This window comes from Staurois parvus, unplaced genomic scaffold (genome assembly GCF_062004578.1).
Source record: "Staurois parvus isolate SC_StPar_1 unplaced genomic scaffold, SC_StPar_1.0 ptg000126l, whole genome shotgun sequence".
NCBI lineage: Eukaryota > Metazoa > Chordata > Amphibia > Anura > Ranidae > Staurois > Staurois parvus.
Window position 1 is genome coordinate 757,400 of NW_028317922.1, and position 20,194 is coordinate 777,593.

General features: G+C 41.2%; 1 long non-coding RNA gene across 1 annotated transcript; it reads left to right on the forward strand.

Annotated features, from left to right (window-relative positions):
* Positions 1 to 471: 471 nt before the first annotated feature.
* Positions 472 to 15,095, forward strand: LOC149466503 (uncharacterized). Its single transcript, XR_016312040.1, has 3 exons — positions 472 to 775; positions 7,153 to 7,242; positions 14,892 to 15,095. It is a non-coding gene; the product is annotated as an uncharacterized LOC149466503 (long non-coding RNA).
* The last annotated feature ends 5,099 nt before the right edge of the window (positions 15,096 to 20,194 follow it).

The following is a 20,194-nucleotide window of genomic DNA, read 5'->3' on the forward strand; positions in this document are numbered from 1 at the left end:
TAGTATTGTGTTAATTGCACTTGGAAACACAATCCCTGGATATTTGTATCTTTGGTTTTTTTTTGTGCATGTAGAAGCATCCTGTGGTTCCGGTGACGTGGGGTGCAGTTTCAGGATGGGGGGGTTGGAGAAGGTGACCATATGTTATGTTACACCTTAAATATAGATTTAATATGAAATCTGGTCAGAAAGGTGAACGTAGCCTTTTAGGACTTTATTGAATCCTATTGCTTCCACTCATGTATGGCATATGTCTGCAGCAGCAGAGGGTTTTACACAGTTTCCCAGGTGCTGTAGCATGCATCTTTAACAAGCCGATTTTCAGCTGTCAGGTAGAAGCGATCTGGTGGATGTACAGCTGATGGATCACTTTCATGGGCCCCCGTTAATGCACCATCCAATTCCCCTACCACCTCCCACTATGTTTCCCGGGTTCCAGTTTTCCACCTTTGAACCTCAGACTCGCACTGCGCGATCTGCGCTTCATTGGCTTCAGTGAAGGGCAGGGGAGACATCAGGGGTCTAATTGCCAGGTGTCTTTTGCAGGTAACCATCCCTACATATTTTAAGATGATGAGAAAGATGACGGCATTGAGTGGTTATAAGAATGCGTATGAGTAACTGCTTTTGTATTGGTGGAATGGGAATGCTTTGTTAGTCTTTATTTTATGACCTGGCTGTGTTCTTTCTGTTCGCAGAATCGCTCCATAGACCATCGTGTTGATCTGTATTCTCTGCAGCTCTATTGCTGGGATTATTCTGATCTGTGCCAGTAGTAAGTAAGCTTTTATTTTTCATTTATTGCTGTATAAATACTTGCTGTGTGTTGGCTATAGGCAATACATGGTACACAATCCTTCCATGTCCACATCTCCATTATTCACTGGCATCCTCTGTGGGCTGTGGGTTCCGGCACAGTAATAAATGAGATGGATTTTAGGTGAATCTTCAAACAAAATCATTTTTTCTATTGTTTTTGCAAGTGGAAGTGTGAGGACATCTGTTGAGTTTCTATTGACATTTATCAAGGAAATTTCACTTAACCCACATAGGAAATGAGGAGAGTAAAGCAGAGTATATGCGTATTGAAATTCCTCCTGTCCAGCAGGAACTGCCCATATCTCAGTACGTGTGTATCCCTCACTTGTGTGCATGCTGGGATTTGGGAAGTTGTTTTTTGGTTTTTCTTTAGTTTCTTTTCTTCCTATTCAAATCAACTGGTTGCTTGAAAAAAGACTGTGTATACCCAGCTAACGTTTATACTATATGAAAGGCAAGAAAAAAAAAAATCACAGAGGTTCTAACACTTCCCCTTCTATGAATAAAGTGGTTTTATTTGCTGATGCGTCCCTAGAGAGATCCCGTTCACTTCCTGTTCCTTTGAACATGTAGAGAGGAGGAATCTCCCCTGCAGTGAGCACAGACAGAGATCCTAACTGCATCCCACCTTCTTTGGAAAAAAGGTTTTGGCAGGAATAACACTTTTTCCTAGTTTAAGATAGTTAAATAGTAAAAAAAATTTTGGTAAATGCCTTTTAACCGATTCAAGTCTGGACACTTTTACCCCCTTCCTGTCCAGGCCAATTTTCATCTTTCAGCACTATCACACTTTGAATGTCATGCAACACTGAACCCATATGAATTTTTTAGCATTTTTTGAGATGGATAAAGCTTTATTTTGGTGGTATTTATTCACCAGTGGGATTTTTATTTTTTTGCTATATAAATGAAAAGTCCCAAATATTTTGAAAAAATAAATAATCTTTCTTCATAATTCTTGGCCAAATTTTATTCAGTTATCTTTTTAGTAAGAAAAAAAAAACCCAAATTAGTTTATAACCAAAAATTATTATAACTTTTCAAAAGCTTTTTTTAAATTTTTATTTTATTTCTTTATATTATTATTTATGTTTTTTTTGTCAACATACTGTCACCCTAGCAGTAAAAAAAAAAAATCTTCATCACCCCCCACAAGTAGTACAGTGTCACTACTTGTGGGGGGTGGTTAAGATTTTTTTTTTTTACACTGATTGCTTTTACACCCATAAAGGCTGTAAAAGCAATAATTTCTACTCTTCTCTGGCTGCATTCTTGCAGCCATTGAGAAATACTGTGTGAGCTGTGATTGGTCACAGCTCATCACATGGTACAAGGCTGTTGTGAATAGCCTTGTACCATGTCACCTCTGTGATCATTCAAAGATTTCACACGTAGTAAGCAATGATGTCAGAAATGACATCTTGCTTATTACTCTTCATGTGATCACTGATTGGCCAATCAGTGATCACGTGATCGTCACACAGACGTCCTGTACAACAATCGATTATAATCAGCCACCCACCCCTGCACTGCTCCCGTCTGGCCATTTATATACATGGGCCGGACGGGAAGTGATTAATTACCTTCCTAGTTCCTGTCCACCTCCCATATCCACACCAGTGAAAATCCCAGTACTTTCAGGTATAAAAACACATGGCTCTTTCGCGCTTTAGAACGCGAGTTGTACGTGTAGTGTAGCTGGAAAACACTGTATAGAAAGGAGAATAGTGTGAGGCAGTACGAATGTTGGGAAGGAGCCTGTTCACGAAGAAGTATGAAATAAGCAACCATACAACACCTGCACAAAGAGTCGTGCTTCCTGATGATGTCCTGGATGTGACGAAACGCGTAGAGGCAGGACTTGACAGTTATGTCAATTTGTAACGCACGCTGGCTTCATAGCGGCACAGAGCAGCGCCACTCCTAGAAGAAATTGTTGGCAGGTTGTTCCGGGTGTCGGGGGAAGGCACCAAACTTAGAAGGTGCCATTACCATTCAGTGGAGAGAGTCTCACCACCATTGTGAAGTGCCTGATAGATCTTAAGGAGGACCTCAGGATCCGGCTTTGAGTCTTCAGTGACCCACCGTAAAAGGGATGCTTGACATCTGAATGTTGGAGGATCTGACATCTGGAATGATTATTCCTACATGCGCATAACCCATGCGTTTCTGGTGAGTGCGCATTGCTATTATTTAAGGCCGCAAGAGCTTTGGAAGTTTGCACCCTTTATAAGAAACCACGGATATTATTACATTGACTTCTGACTGTTTTCAGTTTTCATTCTTTTAGCGCTGCACCATATTACCTTCGTTTACATTTACATTTAAAGGCATTGTGGTTGCCTTAGGTGCTTTAGCTGCTGTGTTTAAAAGAGCGCTCACTATTATCCACTTTTGTCTTTTACATGGCTATACCCCCTGCCTTCCCACAATGCATTATTTGCTATCATGAGCGAGTCACCATTCTCAAATCCTGTTACATGGAGGCAATCCTGGCAGACCTGGATTTGCATAGGGTCTGCAGTGCAAAACACAACGGCAAACTGGATCAGAGAGCCATCCTCTGTGTGACCTCCTGTAGGTGGTGGTGGGAAGGAGGTGCAGAGTGGCCACGGTTCTAGAATGACAGGCAAACTTCCCTGAAGGTGGTGGGTTGGCAGGGAGATGCTAGAGAGAATATAGAGGGTGTAGGTGGCACGAAGGGAGATACTAGAGCAGCTATAATCTGTAGGTGGCAGGGAGACTCTAAAGGGGCTATAGACTGTATGAAGGTTGCAGGGGAGATGCTAGAGGTACTGCAATGGTAAAATATTTACTGGGTATATCTGTCAAAAGACACAGGTAACGTTTCCCTTTTATAGATGAATCAGAGTGACTTGCGAGCCACAGGTGTGATAATTACTAGAGGATCGCAAACATGAACCACATAACTACAACTGTGTTGGAAATATCTACAAATATATGTTGCGCTCCTAAATACAGTGGGGCAAAAAAGTATTTAGTCAGCCACCAATTGTGCAAGTTCTCCCACTTACAAAGATGAGAGAGGCCTGTAATTGGCATCATAGGTAGACCTCAACTATGAGAGACAAAATGAGAAAAAAATCCAGACAATCACATTGGCTGATTTGGAAAGAATTTATTTGCAAATTATGGTGGATAATTAGTATTTGGTCACCTACAAACAAGCAAGATTTCTGGCTCTCACAGACCTGTACCTTCTTCTTTAATAGGCTCCTCTGTCCTGCACTCATTATCTGTATCAATGGCACCTGTTTAAACTTATCAGTATAAAATACACCTGTCCACAACCTCAAACAGTCACACTCCAAACTCCACTATGGTGAAGACTAAAGAGCTGTCGAAGTACACCAGAAACAAAATTGTAGACCTGCACCAGGCTGGGAAGACTGAATCTGCAATAGGTAAGCAGCTTGGTGTGAACAAATCAACTGTGGGAGCAATAATTAGAAAATGGAAGACATACAAGACCACTGATAATCTCCCTCGATCTGGGGCTCCACGCAAGATCTCACCCCGTGGGGTCAAAATGATCACAAGAAAAGTGAGCAAAAATCCCAGGACCACACGGGGGGACCTAGTGAATGACCTGCAAAGAGCTGGGACCAACGTAACAAAGGCTACCATCAATAACACACTACGCTGCCAGGGACTCAGATCCTGCAGTGCCAGACGTGTCCCCCTGCTTAAGCCAGTACATGTCTGGGCCCATCTGAAGTTTGCTAGAGAGCATTTGGAGGATCCAGAAGAGGATTGGGAGAATGTCATATGGTCAGATGAAACCAAAATAGAACTGTTTGGTAGAAACACAACTCGTCGTGTTTGGAGGAGAGAGAATGCCGAGTTGCATCCAAAGAACACCATACCTACTGTGAAGCATGGGGGTGGCAACATCATGCTTTGGGGCTGTCTCTCCGCAAAGGGACCGGGACGACTGATCCATGTACAGGACAGAATGAATGGGGCCATGTATCGTGAGATTTTGAGTGCAAACCTCCTTCCATCAGCAAGGGCATTGAAGATGAAACGTGGCTGGGTCTTCCAACATGACAATGATCCCAAACATACCGCCCGGGCAACAAAGGAGTGGCTTCCTAAGAAGAATTTCAAGGTCCTGGAGTGGCCTAGCCAGTCTCCAGATCTCATCCCCATAGAAAACCTTTGGAGGGAGTTGAAAGTCCGTGTTGCCCAGCGACAGCCCCAAAACATCACTGCTCTAGAGGAGATCTGCATGGAGGAATGGGCCAACATACCAGCAACAGTGAGTGCCAACCTTGTGAAGACTTACAGGAAACGTTTGACCTCTGTCATTGCCAACAAAGGATATATAACAAAGTATTGAGATGAACTTTTGATATTGACCAAATACTTATTATCCACCATAATTTGCAAATAAATTATTTCCAAATCAGCCAATGTGATTGTCTGGGTTTTTTTTCTCATTTTGTCTCTCATAGTTGAGGTCTACCTATGATGCCAATTACAGGCCTCTCTCATCTTTTTAAGTTGGAGAACTTGCACACTTGGTGGCTGACTAAATACTTTTTTGCCCCACTGTACTTCTCAATAAATAATAATTAAATTATTACCATTAAATTAATTCAAATTATGATACAAATAACTACTAAAAGTGTATAAATGCCAAAAAATATTTAAATAGATAATTTCAACTAATCAATCTCCTCCAAATAAATATCAAAATAATTCCACATAAAATACTCCTCTAAAAAAATATATTTTACCAAGTGCTCATAAATCATCTATTAGTGACATGATGTACTTACTAATACCCTCAATTTCATTTATATTCATAATACCCTCATTTAATATAATAAAAATAATAAACCAACTAGTAACACTCAACTAAAATGCATTTAAATGATCCTCCATAAATAAAAATAACCAAATGCTCATAAATAATTTAGTAGTGATTAGTATGAATCCAAATATCATCAAAATAATAGTCCCATTGAATAAACAATCGTTTATATATAGTGGCTTGGTGCTTGTTGTTCTTCAATTTGTGACTTTTGTGAATCCTTCAAATAGTGAAGATGTGCGCTCACCCTCCTTTGATGCCTGCAATTAGGCTATACACGCTTTCGGTTCACTTTCCCTGGAACCTGCTGGACATATACTTTTGCTGGTAAAATTGGGAGATCCTTCCTTTAGGAGTAATGGATGTATCCTCTGGTGGCTGATTATCCCCTCAGGGATTACACACTCCTTTTGTTATCCCAGACCTCCTAATTATCCTCTTCTTGTGTTACTCCGCATGCAGGAAGAAATAGAGGACATAGTGCTTTACCTTTTAAAACTTTTTATTCCCACCATCCAAGTATTAAACTCACATTAGACAGGTTTAAATAACACAATATCCCATTGGAAATCCTCTGCTGGCCTCTGAGTCATACACCTGCCGTCTATCGTGTTGTGCAGCTCCTCTCCGAGTGATGACGTACATCTTCACTATTTGAAGGATTCACAAAAGTCACAAATTGAAGAACAACAAGCACCAAGTCACTCTATATAAACAATTGTTTATTCAATGGGACTATTATTTTGATGATATTTGGATTCATACTAATCACTACTAATTATTTATGAGCATTTGGTTATTTTTATTTATGGAGGATCATTTAAATGCGTTTTAGTTGAGTGTTATTAGTTGGTTTATTATTTTTATTATATTAAATGAGGGTATTATGAATATAAATGAAATTGAGGGTATTAGTAAGTACATCATGTCACTAATAGATGATTTATGAGCACTTGGTAAAATATATTTTTTTAGAGGAATATTTTATGTGGAATTATTTTGATATTTATTTGGAGGAGATTGATTAGTTGAAATTATCTATTTAAATATTTTTTGGTATTTATACACTTTTATTAGTTATTTGTATCATAATTTGAATTAATGGTAATAATTTAATTATTATTTATTGAGAAGTATTTAGGAGCGCAACATATATTTGTAAACGTTTGCCTTTTAACTCTTATTTTATTTGGTAAAAAGTGGGATATTTCCAGTAACTGGAGTTGAAAACCCTGTAGTGCAGTCCATGGTTGAAGGTAGAACTGCCTCTTCTGCCTGTCCTTGGATTTTAATTTGAAATACCAGAAGCAAAGCCTCTGGAGGTGTTTTCTACATCCTGGGATGTCTGGGGACATTTGTCTTTTATCTAATCCCTCCAATGAATAACACATCTCTGCTGTAAAGTTGTATTTATTTTATTATCTATTATTGCTAACTTTTTAAGGATCCTGTATGTCACCATATTTGTGAATTTTGCTTTTGCCTTTTTTGAGAAACCCTCATCTCTAACTGTAACATCAGACGTGCGTTACCGCAAAGCAGCCTGGGAGCCACCCTGAAGACTGAAGGAAAATGTGGAATTTGTGAGTTTTCTTATATTTCTTGCTGACCTTTCTGTACAGGTAATAACCATTACTGTCCGGCTGACCTAGAATTTATATGTATTATACACCAAAAACAGGCTATTAAGGCCGGTTCTCACATGCCCACATCTGAATCACGCAGGAACGTGCTGTGCTTTCCTTTGCAATTAAACCTAGATGCAAAACATACAGCTTTTGCAATCTGCAGCGGGTGTCAATAGAAATTTAATGACACCCCAAGTGCCGGTCACAAATGCAGTGTGTTTGCCCGCACCAGATTGCATGGTACTTTTGTACCATGTGATCTGGTTACAGTGGGGCTTATTTATTAAAGCTGGGAGTGCAAAATCAGGCTGACTTCTGCATAGAAACCAGTCTGCTTCCAGGTTTTATTGCCAAACCTTAATTGAACAAGCTGAGGTTAGAAGCTGATTGGTTTCTATGCAGAAGTGAGCCTGATTTTGCACTCCCCAGCTTTAGTAAATATACCCCAGTGTGGCACAGTGCAGTGCGACTTTAGCCCATTCAAAATTCATGGCCTTCAATTCACACCGCACAGGAATGCAGAGCGCTTTCTTGTGCAATTCAGCTCTGGGCATGGTGTAAACCTGTCATCAAACTGAAAGTCTAATAAAGTGAATGTTCGCCTTTAGTAACTTTGAACAACAATTATCCTGTATTCCTTGAATGGAACCTACCAGTGGTCCTCATTTTAAAATGCTGCTCTTGGTTTCCTTTACATATACATTAGGGGTCTTTTCTACAGAAACCTGTGGCCCCTTGATCCCCCTCCATCCTGCTGTTTGCAGAACTGGCTGCATGCTACATGTGCGCACCCCATAGTGGGCGCACAGTTGTAGCATGGGTGCTACAAGGTTCAATCTACGTACATGTGCAGTGTTCTGTCTCATTTTCTAGTTGCAGCAGCTGAGTTCAGGCATTAAAGTAGTTCTAAATCCTCAAGGGTTTTTAACTTAATGGATTGTATGCATTAAAGCAGAGTTCCACTCACCCTGTCCAAAAATAATTCAGCAGCTACAAAAACTGAAGCTGCTGACTTTTAAAAAACAGCCACTTACCTGTCCCTCGGTCCCATTGTGTGTCCCCTGTAGCCCGTTTCACCGGCCGTCCTGTGTTCCAGGCACCGGCATCTTCAGATTGGGCACCTGGCTGTGACAGCTTGCGGCTTCACAGCCGGGTACCCGCTGCACATGTGCGAGTAGCACTGCGCTTTATGAACAGTCCTGTAATCTTCTGGGACCTGTCATGTGTCCCAAAAGACTACAGGGAGGGAGGACACCTTCCGATTGCCTAGGCGATCGGACCGGAAGTGGGAGCGGGTACCTGTGAAATTCGGGTACCCGCTCCCCACCCCACCCCCAAAGGTGCCAATCCTTAATGGGGAGCGGGGGAGCAGTCCTTAAAGTGGAACTTCCCCTTTTGGGTGGAGCTCCGCTTTAAGGTAAAAAACCTTTTGTGTAACAGACTGTCACCTTCCCTTATACTTACCTGATCCCCGTTGTGATCCAGCATTGTGCATAAGAGCTGTGTCTCTCCTTTCTTTGTCCCTCTTCACTGGGCAGATTGATAGCTGCGGGAGCCATTGACTCTTGCTCCTGTCAGTCAACTCATGTGATGAGGGAGTGTGGGGTGGGGCCAGGTTCTGCTGTCTGTGTCAATGGACACAGCAGCGGGACTCGAGAGTAAGCCCGTATGAGCGCCCCCATGTAAATCTGCTTTCTATTGGGGTCACCAGCAAGAGAGCAGGCGCCAGGAGCACTGGTGGGTGACCCGAGAAGGGGAGGATCGGGGCCGCTTTGTGGAATTCTATTGCACAGAGCAGATAAGTATAGACATGTTTGTTCCATTGGGAATTTCATTGGGCCTGTTAGGTCAAAAGAGCATGCGGAAGGTCAGGTAGTGATGTTGGATGAGAAGACCAGGCTCACAATTACCATTACAGTTCATCCTCAAGGTGTTCAGTCAGGGCTCTATAAAGGGCACTCCAGGGTTTCTCCACAGCAAACTCATCACACCAGGCCTTCATGGAGCTGACTTTGTACACAGGGCCACAGTCTTTCTGGAACCGAAAGGGCCTTCCCCAAACTGTTATCACAAAGCTGGAAGCACACCATTGTCTAAAATGTCTTTGTATGCTGGAACATTAAAGCCGAATTAAACTCATTTTTTTTCACTTTCACCCACCAGCAAGCTTCGGTTCACCTAATGTAAACAGGGCTCATATTCTGCACAGCGCTCCCATATTTATTATACAATCCTGCTCCGGGTCCGTCCACCTCTCTCTGCCCAAAATCCCAGCTGCTAATCCAGTTCTCCACTGTAAACTTGAGGCATGGAGAAAATCAGATGACTGCATGACCAGTAAACAACATTAACTTTGATTGTAGACTCTTCATAAATGAATTACAATGCAGCAGGATGAACAAGACTACTCTAGCTTGCTTCACGCCAACCAACGCTTACTCATAGAGCACTGGTTGGCATAAAACATGTTAGGGGTAGTCTTTCATCCTGCTGCACTGTCATTGATTTTACAAAGAGTATACAATAAAGGAGGTCATTGGCTGCTGGATATGTCAAGCACTGGTTCCCGGCCGGCGATTCCTAGCCGGGACATGGTGATTGACAGCAGGGCTGAGAGGGGAGAGATCTGAGTGTAAACACAGATCTCTCTCCTGTCAATATGGACATGCTGCTTTGTATCTCTCTGCACAGCAGAGAGATACAAAGCAGCATGTCTCCCAAGTAAAAAACACAGCATACGTAGTAAAACACACACAGCACACAGTTAACCCTTTGATCGCCCCAGATGTTAACCCCTTCCTGCCCATTGTCATTAGTACAGTGTCAGTGCTTTTTCTTAGCACTGTTCACTGTATGAGTGTCACTGGAGATGTCAGTGGCAGTTATTCAGTTCCCACCCAGTATCAGAATGCCCACCGAAGTCCCGCTATAAGTCACCGATTGCCGCCATTACTAGCATAAAAAAAAAAAAATTCCAGTATATAAATACCGTCATTTGTAGATGTTATAACTTTCACGTAAACCAAATATACAGTTATTGGGATTTTTTTAGTAAAGACATATAGCAGAATACATTTTGGCCTAAATTTATGAAGAAATTTTTATTTAAATTTTTTTTTATTGGGTATGTTTTATAGCAAAAAGTAAAAAATATTGTTTTTTTTTTTTCAAAATTGTCAGTCTTTTTATTGTTTATAGCGCAAAAATAAAAAACGCACAGGCGATCAAATACCACCGAAAGAAAGCTCAATTTGTGGGGGAAAAAAAGGACATACATTTCATTTGGGTGCAGTGCTGCATAACTGCGCAATTGTCAGTTAAAGCAACGCAGCGCCGTATCGTGAAAATGGCCTGGTCAGGAAGGGGGGTAAATCCCCTGGAGGGCAAGTGGTTAACCACTTGCCTACCAGGCACTTATACCCCCTTATTTACCAGGCCAATTTTCAGCTTTCAGCGCTGCCGCACTTTGATTGACAATTGCGCGGTCATGCAACATTGTACCCATATGAAATTTTGATCATTTTTTTCTCACAAATAGAGCTTTCTTTTGGTGGTATTTAATCACTTTTTGCGCTATAAATAAAAAAAGTGCAAAAAATTTGGAAAAAAAATAAAAAGTTTCTTTGTTTCTGTTATAAAATTTTTCAAACAGGTCATTTTTCTCCTTCACTGATGTGCGTTGATGAGGCAGCACTGATGGGCACTGATAGCCGGCACTGATAGGCAGCACTAAAGGGCACTGATAGGCAGTACTAATGAGGTGGCACGGATAGGCGGCACTGATAGACAGCACTAATGAGGTGTCACGGATAGGCGGCACTAATATGCAGCACTGATAGGTGACACTGATGATGGGTACTGATAGACCTCACTGACTGGCATCACTGCTGGGCACTGACTGGCGGCACTGACTGGCACAACCGCTGGGCACTGAATGGTGGCACTGGCTGGCAGCACTGCTGGGCTGCACTGGTGGACAGCACTGGTGGGTGGGCACAGGTGGGTGGCACTGGTGGGCACAGGTGGGTGGGCACAGGTGGGTGGCACTGCTGGGCACAGGTAGGTGGCACTTCTGGGCACAGGTGTATGACACTGCAGAGTGGCACAGGTGGGTGCACTGCTGGGCACAGGTGGGTGATCTGCTGGGCACAGGTGGGCGGAGCTAGTGGGCGCACTGCTGGGCACAGGTGGGCGGAACTTGCGGGTGGCACTGCTGGGCACCGATCATCAGGGCACTGATCATCAGTGCCCTGATGATCGGTGCCGATCCCCGCTCTGACAACTGCCGGTTCTCGGCAGTACTTTCCTCACGATCTGACAGCGTGAGGAAAGTGCAGCCGAGAACCGGCACTTGCATTTCCCTCTGATCAGCGTGTCATTGGACACTGCTGATCACGTGGTAAAAGGCCGCTGTGATTGGCCTTTTACCACATCACGTGATCAGCTGTGTCCGTAGGACACAGCGATCACGGAGATCGCCGGGTGCGCGCCCCCTGGGGCGCGCAGGAGGGCGCGTTCTGGGCGGACGTCATATGACGTCCACTCAGAACTGGCCGGCCGCAGTGCAGCCGTCATTCGGCTATCTGCGGTCGGCAGGTAGTTAAACAACATGTCATGTTCAATGGGGTCAGACCACAACTGTGTGCCCTCACCCTCACCTAGCAAAAAGTTAAAAATATTGTTTTTTGTTTTTTTTTAAATTGTCTTTTTTTTTTTTTATAGCGCAAAAATAAAAAAATGCAAATACCACCAAAAAATATCTCTAGCAGGGGTGCGCAAAATCATGTGTGTATATGTATGTATGTATGTATGTATGTATTTATTTCAGGTACTTATATAGCGCCGTCAATTTACGCAGCGCTTTACATATATATATTACATTCACATCAGTCCCTAACCCCCAAGGGGTGTAGAATCTAAGGTATATATATATTGTGTGTGTATCTGTATGTGTGATTTTGCATTTCCGGGTAGAGGACGTGCGCCCCTACCCTCGCCACTGTTCGCAGCCTCGCCTGTCAATCACCGGGTCCCAGTCAGTGATTACTTGCCAGCACCCAGTGATCGCCGAGCATTACCGACTGGGGAGAGAACTGTATTGTATGTAAACAATACAGTTCTCTCCCCTGTCAGCTCCTGTACACTGTTTTGTATGGTTCTACATAGCAGAGCCATACAAAGCAGTGTGCTTACAGTGGAAAGCACACACACAGTTTACAGTGGAAAGCACACACACAGTTTACAGTGAAACAGCACACAGTTAACCCTTTGATCACCCCAGATGTTAACCCCTTCCTGCCCATTGTCATTAGGGCAGTGTCAGTGCTTTTTATTAGTACTGATCACTGTGTTGGTGTCACTGGGAATGTCAGTGACATCAAGTCAGTTCCCCCCAGTGTCAGAATGTCCTACACAGTCCCTCTATAAGTTGCTGATCGCCGCCATTACTAGTAAGAAAAAAAAAATCTCAATGTATATATACCGCCATTTGTAAACGCTATAACTTTCACGTAAACCAATGCATTTGCACTTATTGGGATTTATTTTAGCAAAGACATTTTGGCCTAAATTTATGATGAAATTAGATTTTTTTTTTAACTTTTTTTTACTGGACATGTTTCATAGCAAAAAGTCAAAAATAAAGTTTTTTTTCCTCCAAATTGTGTTTTTTTTTTTCTTTTTTTTATAGCACAAAAAATAAAAAACGCACAGGCGATCAAATACCACCGAAAGAAAGCTCTATTCATGGGAGAAAATGTAATTTGGGTGCAGCGTTGCATGACTGCGCAATTGTCAGTTACAGTAACCCAAAAAATAGCCTGGTCAGGAAGGGGGGTAAATCCTCTGGAGGGCAAGTGGTTATGCTTTGTGTGCAGAGAGGTAATGGACATACAAACTGCAGCAACATTTAATTTTTTTTATCTTGAAAGTTTTTATTTTTCTGTTTTGTTTCTTTGTCCTCCAGACAAACTGTTAAAGATGATTTGTATTTGTCGGGTGCAGAAGTTTATGCAGCCCTGCCAGACAGTGGAGTTAGGTTGTTGTGTTGACATTCATGTACTACAACATAGCAATACAGCTTTGTCACCTCTCCACTGCAAGCCTGAGATTGGACAGAGGAAGGGCAACGATAGGCCGATGAGTTCATCTCTTTGTTCTCGCCTTCTGTCAGCAAGATCCTTGTCGGCACACTCCTGATTGGCCACTAATGCTACCCCTCACTTTCCCACCCTGTGATCTACTGTACAGGGGTTTGCAGGAGGATGGTGCCAAGTAAAATGCCAGTACTTGTACTAGTATTTATAACATATTTTCATTACTTTTGATTATAACATAACTGCATTATTTGTTTTTTTTATATCTGCGTTCAAGTTTCTAGAAGAGAGATTGGAAACCTGTGAACCATAGGTTGTCCATAGATGGATCGAAGTTCAGCACGGACCAGCAGAATTTCGATCCATCTACTGTATGGGCTGGCTGGTGGTATAGAAGTCGGTCACTCGATTGACTTCTGTACCACCAGCCTGTTGTGTTTTATTTGCTCGATCAGTGACACGGGCAACACTGATCATTGTATTCTGACAGTGGGAAAGTCTCCCCACTGTCAGAATAAAACTGGCTTCATGAGAGCGAACCCCCCATCAACACAAACTATATTAACAGGGGAATCCAGTTGTTTTTTTCGTTCAGCCTGCTAGTTGAACGAAAAAAAAAAAGCATAATTTACGGCCATGCATAATTACCACTGCAGCGCTGTCTCCATGCTCCATAAAGAATATTTTCAGATGGAGGGTGCTGACCAATCGGATGCTGTCTAGCCCCTACTGTCATCGCTGCAAGGAGAGGAGAGGAACTCACGGAGATTTCAAATCTTCAGACCTGTGAAGCTGCTTTCTCTCCTCTCTATGCAGTGATGTCAGTATGGGCTAGACGCCATCTGATTGGTCAGCATCGTTCAGGTAACAGTGCTGACCAATCAAAATCTCTCTAGCCCGAACTGTCATACCTGCAAGGAAAGGAGAGAAAGCAACTTCACAGGTCTGAAGATTTGAAATCTCCGCGGCTTCCTCTCCTCTCCTACCATCTGCTACCATAGTATACATCCCCACACGCCCACTCTCCCATTCTCCACTGTGGGAAATCTCCCCGCTCCAGTGTGAACTCAGGATACGACTGCCTGGGTTCACACATGAGCAGTGGGGAAACCACATGCGATTTGGACAGGAATCGCATTCCTGTTTGAATTGCATGCTATTCTTTGCGGTGCAATTTGCGTCCATACATTTTGTATGGACGCCAATGGCATAGCAAAGTATCGGTAATTGGTAACGGCGAGTACTTGACCGACAGTATCGATATCACACTTGCATCCCTAGTTAGGATATGACAGTGTTGTATCTGATGAATGTTAGACAATGTGGCCAGTAGATTAGATCCATCAGCATTTAGAGCCCGAAATTCAAATGTTGGAATTGTGTCCCTGGTGGTGGGTGTTTATTGGCTAGAATAGTTTTCTCACACCTTTATTTATAATGCTGACATTTTGACATTTGCTGTGTACAATGGTTGCACCATCTAAATCATTTTATGATCGTTATTTCTAGGTTCTGGGTTGCTTGCAAGATTCCAGATTGGACATTGAGTGGATGAGATATTTCCACAATCTACCTGACTCACTTACCTCACTCCTGATGCTGCTGACAACCGCCAATAATCCAGACGGTACGGCTTTATTCTTTCATGCACAAATCTGAGACCGCAGAACTGAAAGCAAATGCTGCACAAAAAATAGATGACTGGAGTGTTAACTAGTGGATGTGTATTTCTTATTTCTGAAAGATAAAGATCTCGTGTAGGGCCAGTTCACACCACAAAACGCACTCTCCATGCATTCCTGATACGTTTTTGCTTACAGTTCACACCACACTCTGTTGTGGTGCAGTTTTGATGCAGTTTGCCATGTTCCAGTATGGTTCTGTTTAGAACAAAATGCAGCATTTTCTATTTTTTTAACTGCACCAGAAGCTGAAATAGGCTATGGGATTTGCAGTGTGCATAGAACAGTGCGTATGATCACAACTAGTGCGCATGCTTGTTTCAAACAAACAAGTGGGGGGAGCATAGGTATGGGAGCTCATGGAGGATGTAATAAGGAAGCAGAAAAACACAGTAAGAAATGATGTAATAAAAAATAGATTATTATTACAGGGCTATGAACTAGAGGATGTGTTTTGGATTTTTTCTGAATAATAAGGATATTGTTTGTTTAGTGTCACAAAATAAAATCCGGCTTCCTCCTTCCCTTTATAGCCGGCCAATCCTCTCCTTTTTTGTTAGATGTTAAAAATGTGATACTAAGCTTTGGTGTAAAAAAATGTGTTAACCTTAAAAATGTGTTTTTACTGCTTCAAATCTCCATTTGTTTTTTGTGATTGGGCCGTGGGCTGTGTAGTGTGTGTAGAGCAGCGTACATGGCCATAACTAATATTCACTGCTATTTTCACATGAATAGAAGTCTGGGGGATAGGAGACATTCAGGAGTTAATGGCAGATGTCACAAGAAGGCAGATACACAATAGGAAGCAATTTAATGGAAAATAGATTATGGGAGCATTAACTAGTGGATGTTTAATCTATATATATATTTTTTTGTGCAAAATAAAGGTATCATTTAGTGTCACAAAAAAACAGGCTCCTCCCCTCCTTATAGCCGGCCAATCACGCTCCTTCCTTGCGAGATGTTAAAGTGACACTCCTGAGATGGGCTATGGGATTTGCAGTGTGCATAGAACAATGCACATGATTGCAACTAGTGTGCATGCTTGTTTCCAAGAAACCGGTGAGGAGGAAAAGCATAGGAGTGGGAGCTCATGAAGTATTGGGGAAAACCTCCTGCGCTCAGTCCTACTAAACTAAAAATAAGCTGCTACACCTGCACCTTATTACCTAAAGTGAAAAACCAAAATATAACAATCAATAAGTGTAGCGCTCTAGTGAAAACAAACTAAATCTCAACATAAACAACATGTGACATAATGGTGGAACAAACCGTGAATCTTAATGAGAATGAATGCTAAAACAGTGCAACATCACACGATATTGTGCATATGGTGGAAATGTCTAATATTAAGCCCCCTAATACAGGGATATACCCTATAAAACAAGTGCTCAGGGTCAACACACTCTATTCATACCATAAATAAACTGCTGAAATCAGAAAAAAAATAAATAAATATATATATATATATATATATATATATATATACAGTAAGTGAATATAAATGAACACATCACTCAAAATAATATCTCATAAACAAAACGTGCCACCAGTGTCCACAACAATAAATGCAATCATGCAGGTGAATCTTGTGCGTTTGTAGGCTCTGCTGATGACTCCACACACAGCTAGATTGGCTCATCACCTCCTTGCTGCGACCCTAAAAGGGCCTAAATGCCTTATGGATCACTCCTGGATCCCCCTTGGGTTAAAGCGTATCCTCTAGGAATATCCTAAATGGCTCTTATCCAGAAAAATCAGCTCCCACATGGTCCACAAACAGAAAAGCCTCCATAGTGTATTATCATTTATTAACACGGTAATTAAAATAATATACACAGGACACTCACATGATACATCTTTTTGTATACAGCATTTTGAACCTCATGTATGGGTGTACTTGCATGGGTTCTTTAGGGAGTCCAAAGATGGCGTCCGTGCCGGAAATGACGTCACCTACGCGTTGCATCACCTCACACGTGACTTCCTCAGGTGATGTCATTTCCGGCGCGGACGCCATCTTTGGACTCCCTAAAGAACCCATGCAAGTACACCCATACATGAGGTTCAAAATGCTGTATACAAGAAGATGTACCATGATGTATCATGTGAGTGTCCTGTGTATATTATTTTAATTACTGTGTTAATAAATGATAATACACTATGGAGGCTTTTCTCTTTGTGGACCATGTGGGAGCTAAATTTTTCTGGATAAGAGCCATTTAGGATATTCCTAGAGGATACGCTTTAACCCAAGGGGGATCCAGGAGTGATCCATAAGGCATTTAGGCCCTTTTAGGGTCGCAGCAAGGAGGTGATGAGCCAATCTAGCTGTGTGTGGAGTCATCAGCAGAGCCTACAAACGCACAAGATTCACCTGCATGATTGCATTTATTGTTGTGGACACTGGTGGCACGTTTTGTTTATGAGATATTATTTTGAGTGATGTGTTCATTTATATTCACTTACTGTATATATATATATATATATATATATATATATATATATATATATTTATTTATTTTTTTTCTGATTTCAGCAGTTTATTTATGGTATGAATAGAGTGTGTTGACACAGAGCACGTGTTTTATAGGGTATATCCCTGTATTAGGGGGCTTACTATTAGTCATTTCCACCATATGCACAATATTGTGTGATGTTGCACTGTTTTAGCATTCATTCACATTAAGATTCACGGTTTGTTCCACCATTATGTCACATGTTGTTTATGTTGAGATTTAGTTAGTTTTCACCAGAGCACTACACTTATTGATTGTTTTAGCTCATGAAGGATGTTACAAGGAAGCAGAAAAACACAGTAAGAAATGATTTTATGAAAAATAGATTATTACATTAACTAGCTGATGTGTATTGGATTTTTTTCTGAATAAGGATATTGTTTAGTGTCACAAAAAAAATCTGGCCTCCTCCTTCCCCTTATAGCCAGCCAATCCTCTCCTTTTTTGTTAGATGTTAAAGAAGTGACACTAAACTTTGGTTTAAAAAATGTGTTGTTAACCCAAAAAGTAGTTTTTACTGCTTCAAATCCCTATTATTTTTTTTTTTTGTGAGTGGGCTGTGCAGTGTATGTAGAGCAGTGTACATGGCCATAACTAATATTCATTGCTCTTTCCAAATAAACAGACGTGAGGGGGATAGGAGACATTTGGGAGTTAATGGCGGATATCACAATGATACACAGTAAGACAAAATTTGTTGAAAAATAGATTGTTTTTTTTTTGTTAAATCAAGATATCATTTAGTTTCACAAAACAATATCTGGCCTCCTCCCCTAATAGCCAGGCTATCACGTTCTTTTCTTGCAAGATGTTAAAGTGACACTCCAGTGTGCATAGAACAGGGCGTATGATCACAACTAGTGTGCTCATTTCAAACAAACAAGTGGGGGGGAAAGCATAGGTGTGGGAGCTCATGAAGGATGTTACCAGGAAGGAGAAAAACACAGTAATAAATTGTTTAATGAAAAATAGTTTATTACAGGGCCATTAATTAGTGGATGTGTACAATTATAAACAACAAATTCTCACACAGTCACAAATGCTACTAAAAATATTCCCTTCTTGTGTCAAATACAAAACTATATATCAGAAAGCAGCTCACACTAACACATACTCATGATGTGCGTGGATTCCAATACATAAAACACACAGTGCCGCGCTCTCTTTTAGTATGTGAGAGCAAACAAATTATGTTATAAAACACTGAACATATGTGAAAAAAAGTCTCTAAGTATAAAGTTTTTCTTCAACTTGAAACAAACTTCACAATTTCATATCTTCATGCAATATAAATCCTCCACCACAAACGCCAGATGTGCCCTCACCAGGGGTTTTTGACATCACATATAGTTTGTTCAAAAACCGCTTGTGATCCTTGAGGTGGACATAAATGGTCAGATGTATCCTGAAAATGGAATCCTCCTCCAAAGATTAAAGGGATCGGTGATCTTTCCTCTTCCATTCAGTATACATGTCAAAAAACGAGTAAAACACAATAGTGCTTTATGCTTTAAAACAAATTACTTTATTAAAAGCATAAAAACTGGCTAGTCACATGGTACAGGTGCTAGATCGCACCAGATATATGCGCATTTAAAACCTGCAATACTCTTGTATGAGCAAGCAAAGGAAACTCCACTCCTCAAATGTAACAATGTGGTTGTAAGGACAAGTTTCCTTTGTTATGCTTTTAATAAAGTAATGTGTTTTAAAGGATAAAGCACTATTGTGTTTTACTTGTTTTTTTATCATGTATGCTGAATGGAGGAGGAAAGATTAAAGGGATCGGTGATCTTTGGAGGAAGATTCCATTTTCAGGATACATCTGACCATTTATGTCCACCTCGAGGGACACATCGTTTTAGACCAAACTATATGTGAGGTGAAAAATCCTGTTAAGGGCACATCTGGCATTTGTGGTGGAGGATTTATATTGCATGAAGATATGAAATTGTGAAGTTTGTTTCAAGTTGAAGAAAAACATTATACTTGGAGACTTTTTTTCATATAGGTTCACTTTTTCTTTTTTCACATATGTTCACTGTTTTATAACATAATTTGTTTGCTATCACATACTAAAAGAAAGCGCGGCACTGTATGTTTTATGAACTAGTGGATGTGTATTGGATTTTTTCTGAATGATAAGGATATTGTTTAGTGTCACAAAAAAATCCGGCCTCCTCCTTCCCCTTACAGCCGACCAATCCTCTCCTTTTTAGTAAGGTGTTAAAGAAGTGACACTAAACTCTGGTTCTTAAGCCAAAAAAGGTCATTAGTGCTCTCAGACCCTCCAAATCTCCATTTTTACTTTTTTTAATTTGTGATCCAACTTACTGATATGGGCCCTGGGCGATGGGTGATGGGGCGTGCAGTGTGTATAGAGCAGTGGCTACAACTAATATTCATTGCTGTTTTCAAAGAGAAGTGGGGGAAAAGGAGAGGTTTGGGAGTTAATGTAGGATGTCACAAGGAGTTTCATTTTCAAATAGAAGTTGGAGGGAAGGTGTGGAATCTCATGGAGGATGTTATAAAGAAGTAGAAAAACACAGTAAGAAACGATTTCCTGAAAAATAGATTACAGGGACAGTAACTGGCGAATGTGTTTTTTGTT